Here is a 17,695-nt window from a genome sequence, read left to right as displayed (position 1 = left end):
TTAAGAAAGAGCTTGCCTCCTGCTGAAGTCTCCGGGACAACAGACTTCACCCACCAGCTCCCCAAGAGTTCTTTGGAAGTGCCTGCAGTTGTGTTGGGCTTTCTGAGGGAGTGTGTGTCGCAAGGAGCTGGAAGCGCGACGCATGAAGAAGTGTGTCGCCGGACTGCCGCTGTCGCTTCACAACGCGAAAGCGCCTCGCATCGCCGGAGAAGAGGATCGACGTCGCACCAGATGCCGTCGAATCATCGGAGGAGCGTGTTGCAGCCGCATCGCTGGGAAAGCGCGTCACCGCTGCAGTTGTCGCATTTTTGCCGAAGTGCCTCGCATCGCCGGAGAAGAGGATGGACGTTGCATCACCGGGAAGCAAGTCGCAGGGCCTGTCGCGGCTCAGAAAAATTGTTGGGCATGCACGCATCGTGTCGCATAAAGAAGAAGACGCCATCTTGGTTTCATCGCACCGGATCTTCATTGCAGCACAGCGTTGCGGGTCGCTTCGCCACTAAAGCGCAGTAAGAAACCGACTCATCACCTCCCCTCGCAGAGAAGAACAGACGCATCCCCTACACATCAGTAGGGACCTGACGCATCACTGTTCTTGCGTGTAAGGAACAGACGCATCACCCTCCCTGCACCACTTTCGTTGTATAGCGTTACGCATCCTAAGGTACATTGAACTCAAAGTGTTGCATTTTACATCTTAAGAGAACTAAGCTATTTCTACCATTTTTAAAGTACAGTACTGTAGATTTTTGTTGTTTGTGGTCTTGTGTTAAGTCTATATAAAAATACTTATTTTTATACTACAACTTGTGTAGTGTCCATCTGTAGTGTTGTCACTGGGTTACTGTATGTGTTCACAAATGCTTTACACACTGCCTCTGAGATAAGCCTGTCTGCTCGTGCCAAGCTACCAAGGGGGTGAGCAGGGGTTACTTTAGGAGTGTACCCGCTTACCCTGACTAGAAGCAAGGGTCCCTATTGGTCAAAGGTAACTACCTCTGCCAACTAGAGACCCCCAGTTCTAACAATGTCTGTCTCTTAACGCAAAGCAGATGTGCCAAGAATAAGATTTAAAGGCCTGTTTATATAAAGTGAACATTCATGGAAGAATACAGGAAATAGGTTATGGTCCACAGGTCGGTCGACTAAGCATGCGTACAGGACTCGCAAAGCTACAGGCAGCAGAGCGGAACAAGAGTTGGAAGCGATTGGTGGAGTTCGGCACTGTACCCACTCGGGTGCTCAGCTGGCAGCTGCCCCAGCGCAGGCATGTCTCGAGACAAGCGTCTGTCTCAGGAAACCGAGCTGTCTCCAGCACAGATCACATCATATACAGCCAAGAGCACTACGCCCTGAGGGACTCTCTCAGGAAGATTATTGACAAGGAGATTAACCCTCTTGTTGAAGCATGGGAAGAACAGGGAAAGTTCCCAGCACACTCTTTATTCAAAATCCTTGGCAAGGCTGGTTTCCTTGGAGTCAGCAAGCTAACAGAGTATGGTGGAATGGGCCTGGACTTTACCTACTCTATAGCAGTGGCAGAGGAACTAGGAAATATTCACTGTGGAGGTGTGCCCATGGCTATTGGAGTCCAGTCTGATACGGCAACACCCGCCCTTGCAAGGTTTGGCTCTGATGAATTGATACGCCAATTCCTTGCTCCTACTTTCGCTGGAGATGTGGTAGCTTGTCTGGGCATCAGTGAAGCCGACGCAGGCTCCGATGTTTCAAATATTAAGACGTCAAAAAAGGTGCCGACTATGTTATTAATGGTGGGAAAATGTGGATTACTAATGGCTGCCAAGCGGACTGGATGTGCCTCCTGGCAAATACAAGTGATGGGCCTCCACATAGGAACAAATCACTCATATGCTTACCAATGAATCTATCAGGTATTCATATTGCTAAGAAAATAGACAAGATGGGAATGAAACCATCAGACACTGCTCAGATCTTCTTTGACAACGTCAGGGTTCCCTGCAAGGACATCATTGGGGACGAAGGCATGGGCTTCACTTACCAGATGTTGCAATTCCAAGAGGAGCACATGTGGGCAGCTGCCGGCGTTCTGAGGCCGATGGAAAATGTGATTGAGGAAACCATTGAATACACTCGGCAGAGAAAAGTCTTCAACCAGCCAGTGCTGCACAATCAAGTCGTGCATTTTCGCCTAGCAGAATTGCAGACCGAGGTGGAACTTCAGACTCTTTGGTCTATCGTGCTGTTGATTTGTATGTTAAAGGCAACGATGTGACAAAACTTGCCTACGTGGCCAAGTTAAAAGCTGGTTGACTAGTGCGCGAGCTAGCAGACAGCTGCCTCCAGTTCTGGTGAGTCGCATTTACAGAGAGCCAAGATTAGTATCAATGGGAGCTGGAGCAGATGAAGTTATGCTTTCGGTTATTTGCAAATATATGGAAACCCTTCCGAGCAGAAAATAATGATGTTTTGAAGCCGATGTGAAAAGGTGCCCTGTGAAGATAGCCTGTTAAAATACAAATCATGTTAATAAAAACAACAAGCATTGGCATAGCCAATAGGTCTCGCCTTTGGGACCTTATAAGTGTTTAGCCATGCAACAGTTGATGCTGTTGTACCAATGATATTGTGCTGCATAACTAAATACTTATAAGGTTCCAAAGGCGAGACCTATTGGCTATGCCAATGCTTTTTAAACATATAAGTGTTCCTGGAAACCCAGGTGGTGTGGGAGTGTGGCTCATACATTGGGCAGGTAGGGCAAAGGGTGGCACATAGAGGGTGCATTGGGGGAGGTGCTCGCAGGACTGCAAGAGATTAGGATACATGGAGGAGAGGCAAGGGCAAACAGAGTGGCTGCAGAGGGGGCAAGGGCATAAACCATTACTGTATATACCATCAGACAATTGAATTAAAATACTTTTTGATATCCATAATATTCTCTGCCAGTACAAGTACAGAATGCAGAGTGCAGGGCACTGCTGATCTTGTATTGCTACTTAACAATTCTAAAATGTATGATAATACTGCAGAGCAAGTGGAAAGCTGTCTGTTTCCCTGTCTGTAAGTATTTGAAGAAACGTCAATCTTCTGTTGAGTGTCTCTCTAGTCTGCCAGTTACTTAGCCAATTATGATTTTCAGGCTATTTTACCGACATCAATGGGAGTAAATAAGAAACATTTATTATTTTTCTTATTGAAACATAAATAGCTGCACACGTGCTAGTACTATTCTAACATTTTGAGGGAGTGTATTGTTTTATTGTAGTAAACTACTTAGCACACTAACAAGCTAAAAACATCAAGTTTAATAAGCAGTGAAAAAAACAATTGGCGATTTGATATTTCACTGCCGAAAAATACACATAATGGTTTAAGTTAAGATAAACATGAACGCGAACAAATTAAGGAATATAAAGATGACCAAAAACCTTAATGAAGAGAAATAACCCACTGAACCTTCACTAGAACCTGACCATGCATTAAAATCGGAGAGGAGAATATGGGGTGTCATCCATCCCCTCACCCCCACTGAGGACATTGAAGCATTGCTGATGGAGATGAAAACCAGCTTATCAGTTATTGACTGCAGTCTTGACTCCCTTACCGAGTATATGGATGATATGCAACATCGCACTGACAAGCAGCAAACGCGTATGTCAAATGCCGAGCAGCGAATCTCCTAAATGGAAGATGTGCATACAAAGCAAGCTAAAACGGTGGGAGAGATAAAGAAGGAATTGTGCAAGATTCAACAAATAAAAAATAGGATTTGGATGCCTGATCAAGAAAAAAATAATGTTCGAATACTTGGAATACTATAGTCCACTGCAATAGGGCGCACAGAAGACTACATTAAACAAGCATTGGCCGCGTGGCCATAAAAGTATCGGCCGCGAAGCCGTGAAAGCGAAAGTGATCGCGAGGACGGGACGCGCTGTGTGGTAAGCACGCGAGTGGTTCGCGCGCAGCAGTGATTGCCGGCTGCTCGCGTGAATGCAAGCGTTAGGCCAGTGAGGTCTGGTAGCACTTTGGAAACCCATATACTAAATGTCTCTCCAAGCAGCGCATGCGCTGGCTCAGGCGAGACCTAAAAACAAAAAGGATAATTATGCTCCACAGGAGGGAGGAAACCAAGCTGGACAATCTAAATCAAATAAAGTCTGCAAATAGAAAGCAAGCAAATGTGAGTTATAAAGCACAAAGCCAAAGGTAAGCAATGGGAGGAATGCATTCCCAGGGAAGGTTTCAGAATGTCCCCAAGATGTCTTCAGCAAACCAGACAGCTCTGCTTTTTGTTAGACTTCAACCTAACAAGGGGATGTAAATGGTTTGTGGGTGATTGAATGACTGAATACAATTTGTAAAGCGCCCTGCTACCCCAAAAGGCGTCCCGGCGCTGGCTATTGGCACACAACACCAAAAAGAGAGGCAAGAGCAAAACAGTAAGGTTTTAAGGAGCTTTCTGAAGATGGTGAAATGTTACTGCCCACCGAGGTAAAGAAGAAGGGTGTTTGGGCACGAATAAGAAAAACCAATAGGTCTTGTCTATGAGAGCTGGGAATGTTTTATAGCCATGCTGTCCAGCAGTGTGGATGCTTTACAGTGTGGCTAAAACCAAAGAAGACTTTAAAGAAATGCAATGACAGAACCAAGGTGAATGCACGGACTTTAAAAGTGCATTAGCACAGGTTAAATCATAGTCCTTTCAGTCAAAATTACTTTATTCGGTTCATAACAAAAACCATAAAAGTGCAATACATCAAGTACATACATAATAAATAGCATTTAAAATGAACATTTACAAATATATTTATAAGTTAATAAAAGCTGAGACTAGGTGAAATTTAATCAAAGTTCAAGAATTAATCATTTACAACACTATGTCCACTTAATTTTTTTCCTTAATCTCATCGCAATGGCAAGGAAATTAGCAATATTAAATATCTCCCAAGTAGTACCTAGCAGCTGGAGATACAAAATAGCAGGTTTGACTTGTCTGAATCCTTTATTTTTGATAAGGGGGATAATAAACTTTTTGCGGAGAGGGGACAAATGTTTACAAAAAAAAAAAAAATGTGCAGTATCCTTGAGGGAGAATCTGTCACAAGAACAGATCCCTAACTCCCTATCCTTCATCCACCCTGGAGAATCAGTGAGCAAAAGATGGTATTTGTTCAGTCTAAACCTGGTCAATAAAAAACGATGGTTCATGTTATTCACTATGGCCAGGTAGGGTTCGATACTATTAGAGGTAATGATCAGCTGATGGGCCTTTACTGTGGGTTTGAGTAGCTCCTTTTCCTCCCTGGCTAAGGTTGTCCGCTGCTTATACATATCCTTCACCCATTTTATATCCCCCTTTAATAGATTACTTGGTTTATCAAATAATTCTGGGCGGCCTAATTCACTAGTCAAGTTCTTAACGTGATTCAGCCAGGGGATAATTTTTCCGTGCTCGAGGGATAAACAATCTTTTATAATTTCACGATTTAACTCGAGTTCCGGATTTTGCCATATTGATAACCATTTTAATAATGGAGCTAAGGCTATCCGATCTGCTAAGTAATCTAACCCACATTCTTGATGGACAATGTAACCGGGGGTTGCCTGGGGAAGTGATAGGATGGATTTAAGAAACTTGTCCTCTACCACCTGGAGATCCTCAACATTTTTAATTCCCCACAGGTCCGCGCCATACATAGCTATGGAAATACATTTCGCCGCATAAATATTCATCATAGCCTGCATAGGCTTAACCCCCAGTTTACGCGCAAAGTCCAAGACACCTGAAATTGACCTGGCGAAAGCATTTCGTTTAGCTGCTAGTTGAGGGGCCCAAGTAGACTTATCAAAAATGACCCCCAAATATGGTAATCTAGTGACTCTAGATAAGATATGCCCTTCACAGAGCATAGTCTTAGCTCTCTTGGGTTTGCAGCCTACAACCATAACATGGGATTTAGCGAAATTCACGCTTAGATCAAGTCTTTTCATGAAATCGGCAAATGTATCTAGAAGACTTTGCAACCCTACTGCCGTGCGTGCCAACAAGGCAGCATCGTCTGCATATAATAATGCAGGAATGGAGTACTTCCCTGCCCTTGGGATGTCCTTACATGACTTGGTTAAGGCAGTGGCTAGGTCATTAATATAAAGAGTAAAAAGCAGGGGGGCTAAAATACAGCCCTGCCTAACCCCATTAGAGATTCCGATCTTGCCTGTAGAGTTGCCCAAACGGTCAAATCTAACAGTGGCAGTGAGGTCTCTGTGTAGATCTGCTAGGAAATACACGATATTTTCGTCTAAGCCACACTTGAGGAGTAATTCCCACAATTTTGACCGGTTTACTCGGTCGAAAGCCGAGGACAAATCCATAAAGGCAAGATATAGCGTCCCTTTCTTGGCTATGGTATATTTTCCTATTAATAGGTGTAGGTTCAGGCTTTGGTCTATAGTGCCCCGGCCCTTTCGAAACCCATATTGTAAACATGAAAGGGTGTTAGTATCTTCCAGCCATTCTGTTAGCTTACCCAAGACCACTCGCCCCAGAACTTTTACTGCGGAGTCAATAAGGGAGATAGGGCGGTAGCAACTGTGATCCCCCCTGCTACCTTTCTTAAAAATGGGTATGATCACAGACTCGGACCAAGTGTCCGGGATACCTGCAACACAGACCCTATTAAAAATATTCATTAGAACTTTGGACCAAGTCTCAATATCTGATTTAAAAAGGTCCGCTGGGACGCCATCGGGACCTGGAGCCTTGTTACTCATCATCTTACTGATGGCCTCAGCCACCTCACTCTTAGTTACCGATAAAGTATATGAGTTCATTGTGGGAGGAGGGGGGTTCAACCCCCCATTTATTCCCACTTCATAGACTGACTTAAAATGGGAGCACCACAATTGTTCCCCGAATATCGCAATCTAATTGGTCATTGCAAGGGTCACGAAAAAATGGTTTGTTAACCACAGACCAGAACTTTGCACTATTTCGAAGGACGTCAACGGAAGATAATTCTTCCCAGGCGTCCTCCCGGATCTTCTTTTTCCTGCACTCCAGGGTTTTTGTGTATTCTTTCCTTTCCTTTCCTTTTTGTTTATTATTTGTAGTCATGCTACACAGCTGCCATGCTGCTATACAGCATGGCTAGAAATTATTGCCAAAGTCGGCAATGCCCATGCTTTACAACATGAACAAAAGGAAATACCAACGTCTCAAAGGCGGGACATATTGGCTTTGCCATTGCTCGTTAGGTCTAGGCACAACACCCCTGAGATTCAGTTAATCAACCCAAGTATGAAAAAAACGTGACATTTGACAAAAAATCATATCCCATAAAGAAAGCAATTACACACATGTCCATATGAAAATACATTTAGAAGCAGATAGCATCCGTTGTCACAACAACAACAGGTAACATCTGTATTCACAACAAATATCTATTTCAAAAGATAAATGGGTTTCTTTGGAGAGTGAGTGGCATAGTAAAATAGAATGAAGTAGAGGAAGCGCACTCGTGTGGATCAAAAAAGGTAATCCGGTAAGTGTAGTTTGTGGGTGCAGACGAGTAGATCCCCCGGAGTAGGGATGAAATCTGACGAAAGCACGTTCTGGGTGAGAGCGTGTCCCTCGAATTGCACTCCAAAAAAGAAATCAATTCTGCGATGGTAAAAAAGGATGATTTCAAATTTATTCGTGTAAATCGTTCAGATAAACGTTCTTCAATTCAAAACATTTCGAGGTCACCAACGAGTGTATTTCACATCATAACTCGATATAGCCCAATGCATTTTGGGCCGGTGTGGCCCTTCATCAGGGGCGGCACTGAAATAAGAGGATACAAGGAATCAGCCTTAATTTAAACACATCTGTGTATGCAGGATAGTACAAGTACTTGAAAAAATGCGTGCAAAAGTGGAAAAGAGTCTTTGTGTGCCAGATATAAAATGTTATGAAATGTAAAAGTAGGTGCTAGTGACCAGAGTAGATGCGGGAAGGTAAAGGATGGGTAAGTGAGAGTAAGAACCAAAGGAAACAAAAAGGTGTCGAATGCGATCGTATTTCATGGATGTTAATACAAGTATCCAGAATGTGCGTTAAGGGAAAAAAAACAGAGAAACTACTACATAGATGGTGAGGTGAACCCCAAGAAAAACGCAGTGAGTCCAAAGGATTGAAAAAGTCCATACGAGATATCAAATACCGTGAGGAGCAAAGTCTGCATAAAAGGTGCATGAATCAATAAAATTGCTCAGTCGTGAATAGGGTAAACACCACGGATAAGCGAAGTGAATCGAGAGAACTGAGAGGTTCGTGAGAAGTACCGAGTGCAGAGTCGAGCACTTACGTGTTGGAAGGTAACCGGGCCGGTGAAAGCTGTCAAATCACAGGGTTTGCGGCGTATCCGGAAGTATGTCAAGTGCTCAAACATAGTGAATTTAAATGTGTCCGATACTCGCCGTAGCGAATCGGGTGGGGCTGAAAACCCGTCAACCAATGGTGAGCACTCTCCTAGTGAGAGTAGAACCAGTCAGTGTGTGAATAACGAAAGAGAAACGGTACACCAGGTGATACTGTGATCCAATCGCAATGTAGTAATACAAGCCGGATATGAAACGCATGCTAATGCGTATAGGCGTGTATACGGAAGTAAATAAAGTCGATGAAATGTAAACGGACAATGAGAACTACAGTGAAAACAGACTCGTAGTTCAGGTAATAGTGCGCAATAGAGAATTAGTGTAAACGTCGAACATGAAAAAGCGGCGAAGGAAAGAATGTCATAGTACAGAAGGTGTAGTGCATGTACTAAATGTATAAAATAACACAAAGTATATCAATAAAGTTAGTGCATCAAAATATATCCGAGTGTGCTAACAATAACGTGAGATGGGTGTGTAGGAAGTAACGAGAAACATATATGCTGGAAGCAAAAAAGTGTGAATACCATAAAACGAGATAAGAGAGAATGTACAATGTCATGTAATATGTCAAGTATAAAAAAATAAATGTAAATAATAATAATGAAGTTTTTCATGGCATCAGGGAACATAAAGTTACACGGTCCCAGGTCTATGGGAATTGGACCCATGACAGATTAAACAAGGTCACAGAGAAGCTGGAAAAACAGGTCAACAATGCTGTGGCGGAATCAGTAGATTTACAAAAAACAGCCTAGATCATAACGTTCATTGAGCCCTTTCGGGTGAATTGAATCCAATTTGTTAATCCAGAATACTTCGCGTTGTAATAAAAATTGAGTGTTATTGCGTCCTTTGATCAGTGGTACTTGTTCTAAGATAAGAAAGCACAGTTGGCAAATGTTATGTTGAAAAAGATGAAAGTGATTTGCAATTGGATATCTCATCTGTCGGGTACCTATATTACTTTTGTGTTCATTGAGTCGGATACGTAATTTTCTCTGTTTTCCCGACATAGACTAGTCCGCAGGGACATTTGAGCATGTAAATCACATTTTGTGTGTTACAAGTGGCAGTAACCATCAATTTCATTGGATATCCTTTATGGGGATGTGAAATGCTGTTGCCTTTGATGATTGAGTTGCAATTCCCACAGTTAAAGCAAGGAATAGTTCCTTTGAAATCCGTGCTGGTATGAATTTTTGAGGTGGACAAAATCTGTTTGAGATTGCGCGACCTTTGATAGGCGAATCTAGGTTGTGAATCAAAAATGTTTTGAAAGACTGGTTCGTTACTGAGTATCGGCCAATACCTTAAGATGTTTTTTTTTTAATTTGGTTGCTTTTGGTTGAAAATTTTTAAACGAACACAGTTCTAGATTCGTGCGTTATTGGAGTTTTTGGTTGAAGCAGTTTCTGTCGTGTTGATGTGTCTGCTTTGGTAACAGCGTTTTCCAAGATGGTCGGTGGATAATTGCGTTTTGTGAATTTTTCAATACATTCAGCTTTACTGGATTCATACACATCATCGGTACTTGCAATTCTTTTCAGTCTCAATAATTGAGAGTAAGGTAGGTGTTTTTTGAGGGAAGGTTGATGAAAACTGTCCGCAGTAAAAGTTCTGGGGCGAGTGGTCTTGGGTAAGCTAACAGAATGGCTGGAAGATACTAACACCCTTTCACGATTTACACGAATACATTTGAAATCATCCTATTTACCATCGCAGAATTGATTTCTTTATTGGAGTGCAATTCGAGGGACACGCTCTCACCCAGAACGTGCTTTCGGCATAGTAAAATAGAACCATAAATGGCAAGAGGTCCCACAAGTAGTGCCACAATCACAGAACAATCAGCAGAAGAACAGCAATCAAGCTGAAGCGATCAATACTTGGTCCATGTTCCAGCTGAAAGAAGATGTGAAGCCAGCAAATTCTGTCCAATTAGAAGGCAGGAAATAAGATTGACAATGAAGCCAATGAATCTTCAGCAATGGGTGGGCACCTAGTATACAATATATCTTGCGAGTAAAGCGCATGCGCTGTCACTGGCAAGACCTAAATAAAAACAGCCTCTTGATGAAGACTAAAGCATGTCTGTGATGTGACCTGCTCTCCCCAGGGCTACTATTAGCAAAGTGACATGAGGAAATATTGTTCTGCTTAAAATCTATATATAAATGGATCCACACAGCATTCTACCCATCTCATCTACTAACACTCCAGACTTTGGGAAGTTCTGACTGCCTTTGTGACATTGCATTGCTTCTATCCAAAATGGCATAGTTAGCTTTCTTAGAACAATTTATCAAGGAAACAGTTTGTGGAATGATAAATAAATTAAATTCAGAACAATAGAGGTAATACAATTTGCAATCATGACAAGCAGTCGTTTTCAAGGACCTGAGCACACCTACCAGTCCACCCGAATACATATTATTGAACCATATCGTTTGTATCAGATCTTTATTCATTCCGACCATGCAAGGATTTTGACCAGGGTACCAATGTATAACAAATGTCATGCCTCAGAAGGTACAGTACAGCTGTAACTTAAAGACTATGTCTGAATGGTAACAGAAGCAAACTCAGACACTTCAACCTGCTCGAACTTATCAGTGAGGTGCAGTTTCAGATCTTTTGACACAGCGACCAATGTTTAAATCAATTAAAACTAAGGGAACATTCCATTGAATCATTTTTTAACCTCACCTTTCCTACAACTAACATCATGCACATCTGTCTCGTGACCAAAATGGATATGCCAGCCTGAACTGCTCTTGTTGTCTTGCCTGACTTCGCCTAATGGATATCACACTGCCGACTACAGATTTCTCACCCAGTTGAAGGTAAGTCTCATAACAAATGCATCTATTACTAATGAAACAGAGGTGACCTGGAGAAAAGAATAAGTAGCCAAGGAGCAGAATATGTCGGGCAAGGGAGAAAATAAATGGAAAATGGGACATAAGTAAGCCTGAGAAGAGGAAATATGGGTCTAAGAGTAGAAAAGGTGTGTCAAAGGAGAGGAGAGGTGGGCTAGGAGATGAGATACGCGTGTCAAGAGGTGAGGTGGGTCAGGATGCAAGAGTGACGAGTGACAGGAGAAGCAACTTGTGCTACACTTTACACCACAAAAGGAGTGACTCGGTTTGAACCGAGTAAGAAAAGGAAACCGTGCACTATGATGTGTCCACCTTGGGCCAGGAAGAGTGTTGAAAGTCACTGATGGACACTGCTGACAGTACCTAAAAAGACAACTAAGTAAACAAATGAAAGAGAAGGTCAATGATGCGAGAAAGACTGCGGATGATATAAGGATGGTGTTTCGAAATTTGGGAAACCACTCAAAGTCATAAAATTGTTTAAACAAGTCGTAAAGTTAGAGGTTGGTCACATTTCCATTGTCAAGAGGTGTCAGAAAGAGGACAGAGGGGGTCCATTTGCTCTGCCCATTAAGGTTTCCTTCCTTTTCACTTACTGCTAAAACCTTACACTGATGTTTGCAGGTTTATGCTTTATAAATGTAACGATTTGTTTGTGACATAGAGCTGTAATATGGTAAATTGTTTTCATTTTAATATTATTCCACACTTTTTTGTACCAGGGTGCGTTTTTCCTAATGTTTCTTTCAGGGGACTGAAAAGGAGGGGAGAGAAGCATCGGGTCACCTGGGCTTGGGGGCGCACAGTGAGAGCCGGGTCGTAGTAATAAAAAACAAAAGCAAAATCTCTTGGACTCCTGGAGTGCGTGCACACTTTATTTAGTGTCCAAGTTTTGTTTTTACTACACTGAACACTACATTCCAGTTACCAACAGAGAAACCCTACGGAGAAGCTGTAGTATCATCCTAGTAAAAAAGTTCTACAACTCTGATGGTTCAGCCGTGTTAAAAATGTAGCACCTTTACCCAGAAATGCTGCTACTGTCCCACCAAAACAGCGGCTAAACTGTCAGATTTGGAACTAGGCATCTGCAGTTCTAGTCCTCGCTTTCTCCCTTGACCAAATGTAGCACTTCAGTGCAAACCACTTTATATCACTGGTGTTTATTTCCCCATCTGTCTCAGAAGTTGAACACAACTGTAGATATGCACATCTGTGTGCGTCAAGGCTAGAGTGTGACAGGAGCAATCCGATTGGCTAGTGTGTGACAGGAGCGATCCGATTGGCGAGAGTGGCCTCTGTTTATGTTCAAGTTATTGCATGAAAAAGACCGACTGATTGGCTTTGTCAATGATGGGTTGACGTAGTTCTTGGTTACTTACACAGATAGCTGATAATCAAACACGCTAAGCCCATGTTAATGAATAACAGAGCTTCACAAGGCTGCCACGAATTCCCAGACAGTCTGATGTCAGAGTAAACAGCATAAATGCCCTCTAATTGATCAGGTGGTTTCAGGGAAGTGTCTCACTATATAAACATTTTATTGATTTTGTCAGGTGTTCTCTTGAGCATCAACAGTGTTCACAGCTCCCTAGGGACCTGATGTTTGCGAAAACATATTGAGCTTACAATGACTTACAATTAAGTCTCAAAATCTAAATTGATTTTTTTCTGCACTGCTGTACACAGAGTCCAGATTGAATGACAAACCATACATTAGTTCTACAGACTTTCAGCCCAGCACATTTACTGTGCTACAATAATCCTATCAATAACATTTGTGTTGCATTTATACACTGGAGTGGAAATGATATTAATACAAGATTGAATCAATTCTCAAATGAAGTCTTCCTTTCAGACTATCAAATCTGTTTTTCAAAAATACACCCCATCTTTTTTTGTGTACACTTTTATTAAATATATGTGGCTTACATAATTACAGATTTCTTTTAATCCTGGATTCAAATATCTATATACCTGTCTATGCACGCCCATTAATTCAATTTATTTCTAAATCCTAAAACATTATTTTCAGTACTTCATAACACTCTATTGTTCATCCCTATGTCATACTGATCCTACAAATTAAGTAGGACTGTGTATCCTGGTAACATCACTGTCAGAATATGGGGATTGCGTCCATACATATCAGACTAAGTCAACCTAATTGCTAGCTAGCTCGCAGTGCCCCATCTGAACCCCTAACCGTACCAGGGTACCAGATGGTATCGGCAACCTCAGAACACGACCAGGAAATCACGGAAACAGATCTTTCCCTTTTGTTGTTACACAGGCATGCGCAAGGGATACACAAGAAAGGTACAAAATGGCTTTTCAAACATTTATTGAAGCAATTGTATTCTTCCGTAAAAGACATGAGCTGCAATTATTAGCAGGATGAAACATAGCATTGTAACCAGCATTAGAAGAATGGTGAAGAAAATATACAGTTCAACCATTTGGACAAAAATATTAGATTATATGAATATATGATTATATTTGTATGCATATACTCCTACCCAATTCTACCTACACTAGCGAGAGCTTAGTGGGAGTCCCCTCTGTCCGATTCCTTGGGACAACGCGACCCTCATACCTGTATGTGATGTATCTGGAAGTCGATCTGGTGTAGAACAGTCTATCATCCTTTGCAGGATGAATGTTAGAGTCAGCAGGGCTGCATCTCAGCCACAGTGTACTGTGTTCCAGGACAATCCCAGCAAAAGAAGTACTCCTCTGCCGAATGTGGCTCATAGGCGGTTTACATAATAAAAGCACAGCTAAAATTGCACTGAGTCAAAGGTGCAGAGTTGATGTGATTGTTGGTCTTGAGAGTTGGAGCTGTCTAGCCTTGGACGGAGTTTACTAGGCTATTTGATAATATGCCTACTAATAAATGTACTGCATGCATAATTTTGAAGTATGTTATCATGTACGTGAAAGCAAGTAGAAAGCCACCCTCCAAAAAGATGTCCAGTTTAAACGTGTGATTTAAAAAGGGAGACTTTGTGCGCGGGCCCTGTCAAACCTTACAACACATAGTTCCCTAGAATGTTTTGTGGTTCAATTACATCCTTGCACCCGTTACTTTCTTAGGGATATAGAAAATCGCCTTTCCATTGGCTCAGTGAGGTTGCAGCTTTGACTAAAATCCTTAATGGAGGATAACTGCTCATCACCTTTTCATTTACCTTACTAAATTAAAGAATAAACAAGAGGCTTATTAAATTTAAAAAACTGTTAGGTCCTCTTCTATGGTACGCTGACAAATAACTTGTCTAGATTATGGACATATGTGAGCATGCAAGTTAAATTTCGAAAGTACATGTGAAAATCTGCATGACTTACTAGGGTTTTTCTTTCATGTGCCAATGGGTCTTGAGTTGGATTCTAGAAAATCTTTTTAAGGGGCAGCAAAATAGTAACAATTAGAAAATTGGAATGTTGGGAGTTCCATTGAAAACAATGGAGTGCTCCGGGCTTCTATTGGCCGGTAGAAGCCCGAAGCTCCAACATTCCAATGTTTGACTTTGTTCACAGCAAGACCTGTGAACAAAGGCCTCTAGGAGTCCAAGAGGATTTAAACCCCCTATGGCTCCGAAAGGCGTTTGTTATTATTAATTAGAACATTCTGCCCTCTAGGGGCAGAATGTTCTAATAGCCTTAGAGCCCTTCGTAGCGGGCTCTACTGGAAATTAAAGGCCCGCTCCCTTGTTAAAGTCTCTCGCCTTTGGCTCGGGCCTTTAATGCTGGATCGCGGCTTTAATGGTCGGTAGAGCCCACTATGTCGGGCTCCAAGGATATATTAGAAAACTGGAATGTTGGTAGCACCACTGAAAACAATGGAGTGCTATGGGCTTCTAATGTTGCGCTTCACAGCTCTTCCTGTGAACGAAGGCCTCACAGAGCCCAAGGGGATTTAAATCCCCTTGGGCGCACGGAAGCTTTTGTTTTGTTTGTTAGAACATTCTGCCCTTGAGTGGCGAAATGCTCTATAGCCTTATAGCCCTCTGGAGCTGGGCTATACCAGCATTGAAGTCCATCTCCCTAGTTAAACACCCTCTCCTTTGGCTCAGGCCTTTAACGGCCGATATAGTCTGCTACGACGGGCTATAAGGCTATATTAGAAAACTGGAAAGTTGAGAGCTGAATATGCAACGTAACAACGCATGCGATACATTGCATGCCATTACAACGCGGTTATTACAACGACCGCGTTGTTACACTGCATACCATTACAACGCAAGTCGTTACGACAACTTTCTGTAGTGGGTGCTGGATGTTGGAATAGTATAATTTACTATTCCAACTCCCGTCTGTGCAACCTTCTGCCCCCTACAGCAAATCATTGTAACGACCCCTACAGCAAGTCGTTGTAACGACTTGCATTGTAATGGTTTGTAATGGTTTGCGATGTAACAACGCAGTCGTTGTTACGACTGTCATAATGGAATGCGTTGTATCGCATTTGTTGTAAACGATGTCTACCGTTGAGAGCTCCATTGAAGACGCTAGAACAGAATCAGGCCGTGGCACTGATATAGGCCCGCAGCTGTCAATTTTCCAATGGCCTAATCTTCAGCCTTTGTCGCCTTCTCCCCTGCCTCAGCAACAACTATGTGGACTGCGCAGGAGAATGTAAGAGCCAGAGGCTGTGGATGAAGACACACAGCGAGCCTTTCCCTTACCACCTCCTGTGGCTGTCTGTGTCACTGAAGCTGCAGAAAGAAAGAAGTGGGAAATCTCCACAGCTCCTGTATCTCCCTCAGCACTGCCAAACTAAGAACAGTTTGGCTGAGCCGAGGAGAGAATATGGCTGATATCTATGTTTGATTTTGCAGTTAGTGCTGTGGCCCCGCGTGTGCATCAGCAACTGCCAGACACACACAGTAAATGCTGTGAGAGGCGCAAGGGCTAAACCCTCTGTGCATCTTAGGAGGCTGTTTTTTATCAGGAAATTCTGCCCTCATGGGGCGGGATGGAACAAGGTCCGCACCCGCACAGGGCATAGAGGGGCAGGAGCGGAAACCCCAGCAAGGCCCAGACAAAGGACGTGCACAGGAAAGGGTGTGAAAACAACAGGAAATGGCACCACCACATTCCCTAGGTGAGGATCGAAGCAAGGGGTGCAAAGGGCTCCAAAAACCAAGCAAGGGCGCAAACCCCAACCGGTCAATAGGAGGTCGAAGCTATGTTTGTTATCAACCCCATAGGGGGTTTTGGGGGCTAAAAGGAAGCTGCCACGGCTGGGACCCCATACATTCATAGGGGTGGCCTGGCAGCACTTGTGGGCCCTCACTTCAGTTCTAGTCTGTAACGCTATACTGCTATATTACCCACAGTCCAGGTGCAACTCGCGCTTCCCTGCTGTGGTATGAGTCCTGGCAGTTGCACTTAATCATACTAAACTCTGCAAAGCACCAACCTCCTTTTTCACAAAATGTAACCAGCCTTCCCTAGGGACAGGCAGAGCGCTTTCAACATGGATGCAGCTCTACAAAACCCTTAAAATGCACCATATGGGGATTATCGTATTCTAAAGAACACGACATTAAAATGGGCATTCTTTATAGTTAGCCTAATGCAAGGACGTGTGTGGCAATGTTTATTTCACAGCTTTATACAACACCACACCTCAACTTACTGCAACTCCAGAGCACTTCATTAAACAAAAAACATGCAGTCGATGGAAGAATCCTGGCAGGTGTGTAAAGGGGGTGCTGCTACCTTTTAAAGAGAAGCAAGGCATTTTTAATCCAGTGGGCCTGTAGCACAATGCTCAGCATTTTTAACTTAATCCTTCGCTCCTCCTTGAGCCAACATAGGCCTTCCTGGACTACTATAATCTCATCCTGTAGTGAGACAACAGAGGCCTTACTGGACTGCTATAGTCTGATCCTGTTGTGAGACAAGGAGGCCTTACTGGACTGCTATAGTCTGATCCAGTCGTGAGACAAGGAGACCTTACTGGACAGCTATAGTCTGATCCAGTCGTGAGACAAGGTGACCTTACTGGACAGCTATAGTCTGATCCAGTCATGAGACAAGGAGACCTTACTGGACAGCTATAGTCTGATCCAGTCGTGAGACAAGGAGACCTTACTGGAATGCTATAGTCTGATCCAGTCGTGAGACAAGGAGACCTTACTGGACAGCTATAGTCTGATCCAGTTGTGAGACAAGGTGACCTTACGGGACAGCTATAGTCTGATCCAGTCATGAGACAAGGAGACCTTACTGGACAGCTATAGTCTGATCCAGTTGTGAGACAAGGAGACCTTACTGGAATGCTATAGTCTGATCCAGTCATAAGACAAGGTGACCTTACTGGACAGCTATAGTCTGATTCAGTCGTGAGACACAGAAGTCTACTGGACTGCTATAGTCTGATCCAGTCGTGAGAC

General features: G+C 43.0%; 1 protein-coding gene and 1 pseudogene across 1 annotated transcript in view; one reads left to right on the top strand and one right to left on the bottom strand.

The window, feature by feature from the left end:
- TMEM164 (transmembrane protein 164) overlaps nucleotides 1–17,695 on the bottom strand; it is a 287,129-nt gene that overhangs the window by 50,194 nt on the left and 219,240 nt on the right. The window lies entirely within an intron of this gene.
- Nucleotides 1,152–2,441, top strand: LOC146829500 (putative acyl-CoA dehydrogenase 6 pseudogene; annotated as a pseudogene).

This window comes from Triturus cristatus, chromosome 5_2 (genome assembly GCF_964204655.1).
Source record: "Triturus cristatus chromosome 5_2, aTriCri1.1, whole genome shotgun sequence".
Lineage (NCBI taxonomy): Eukaryota > Metazoa > Chordata > Amphibia > Caudata > Salamandridae > Triturus > Triturus cristatus.
This window is presented reverse-complemented; position numbering and strand designations above follow the sequence as displayed.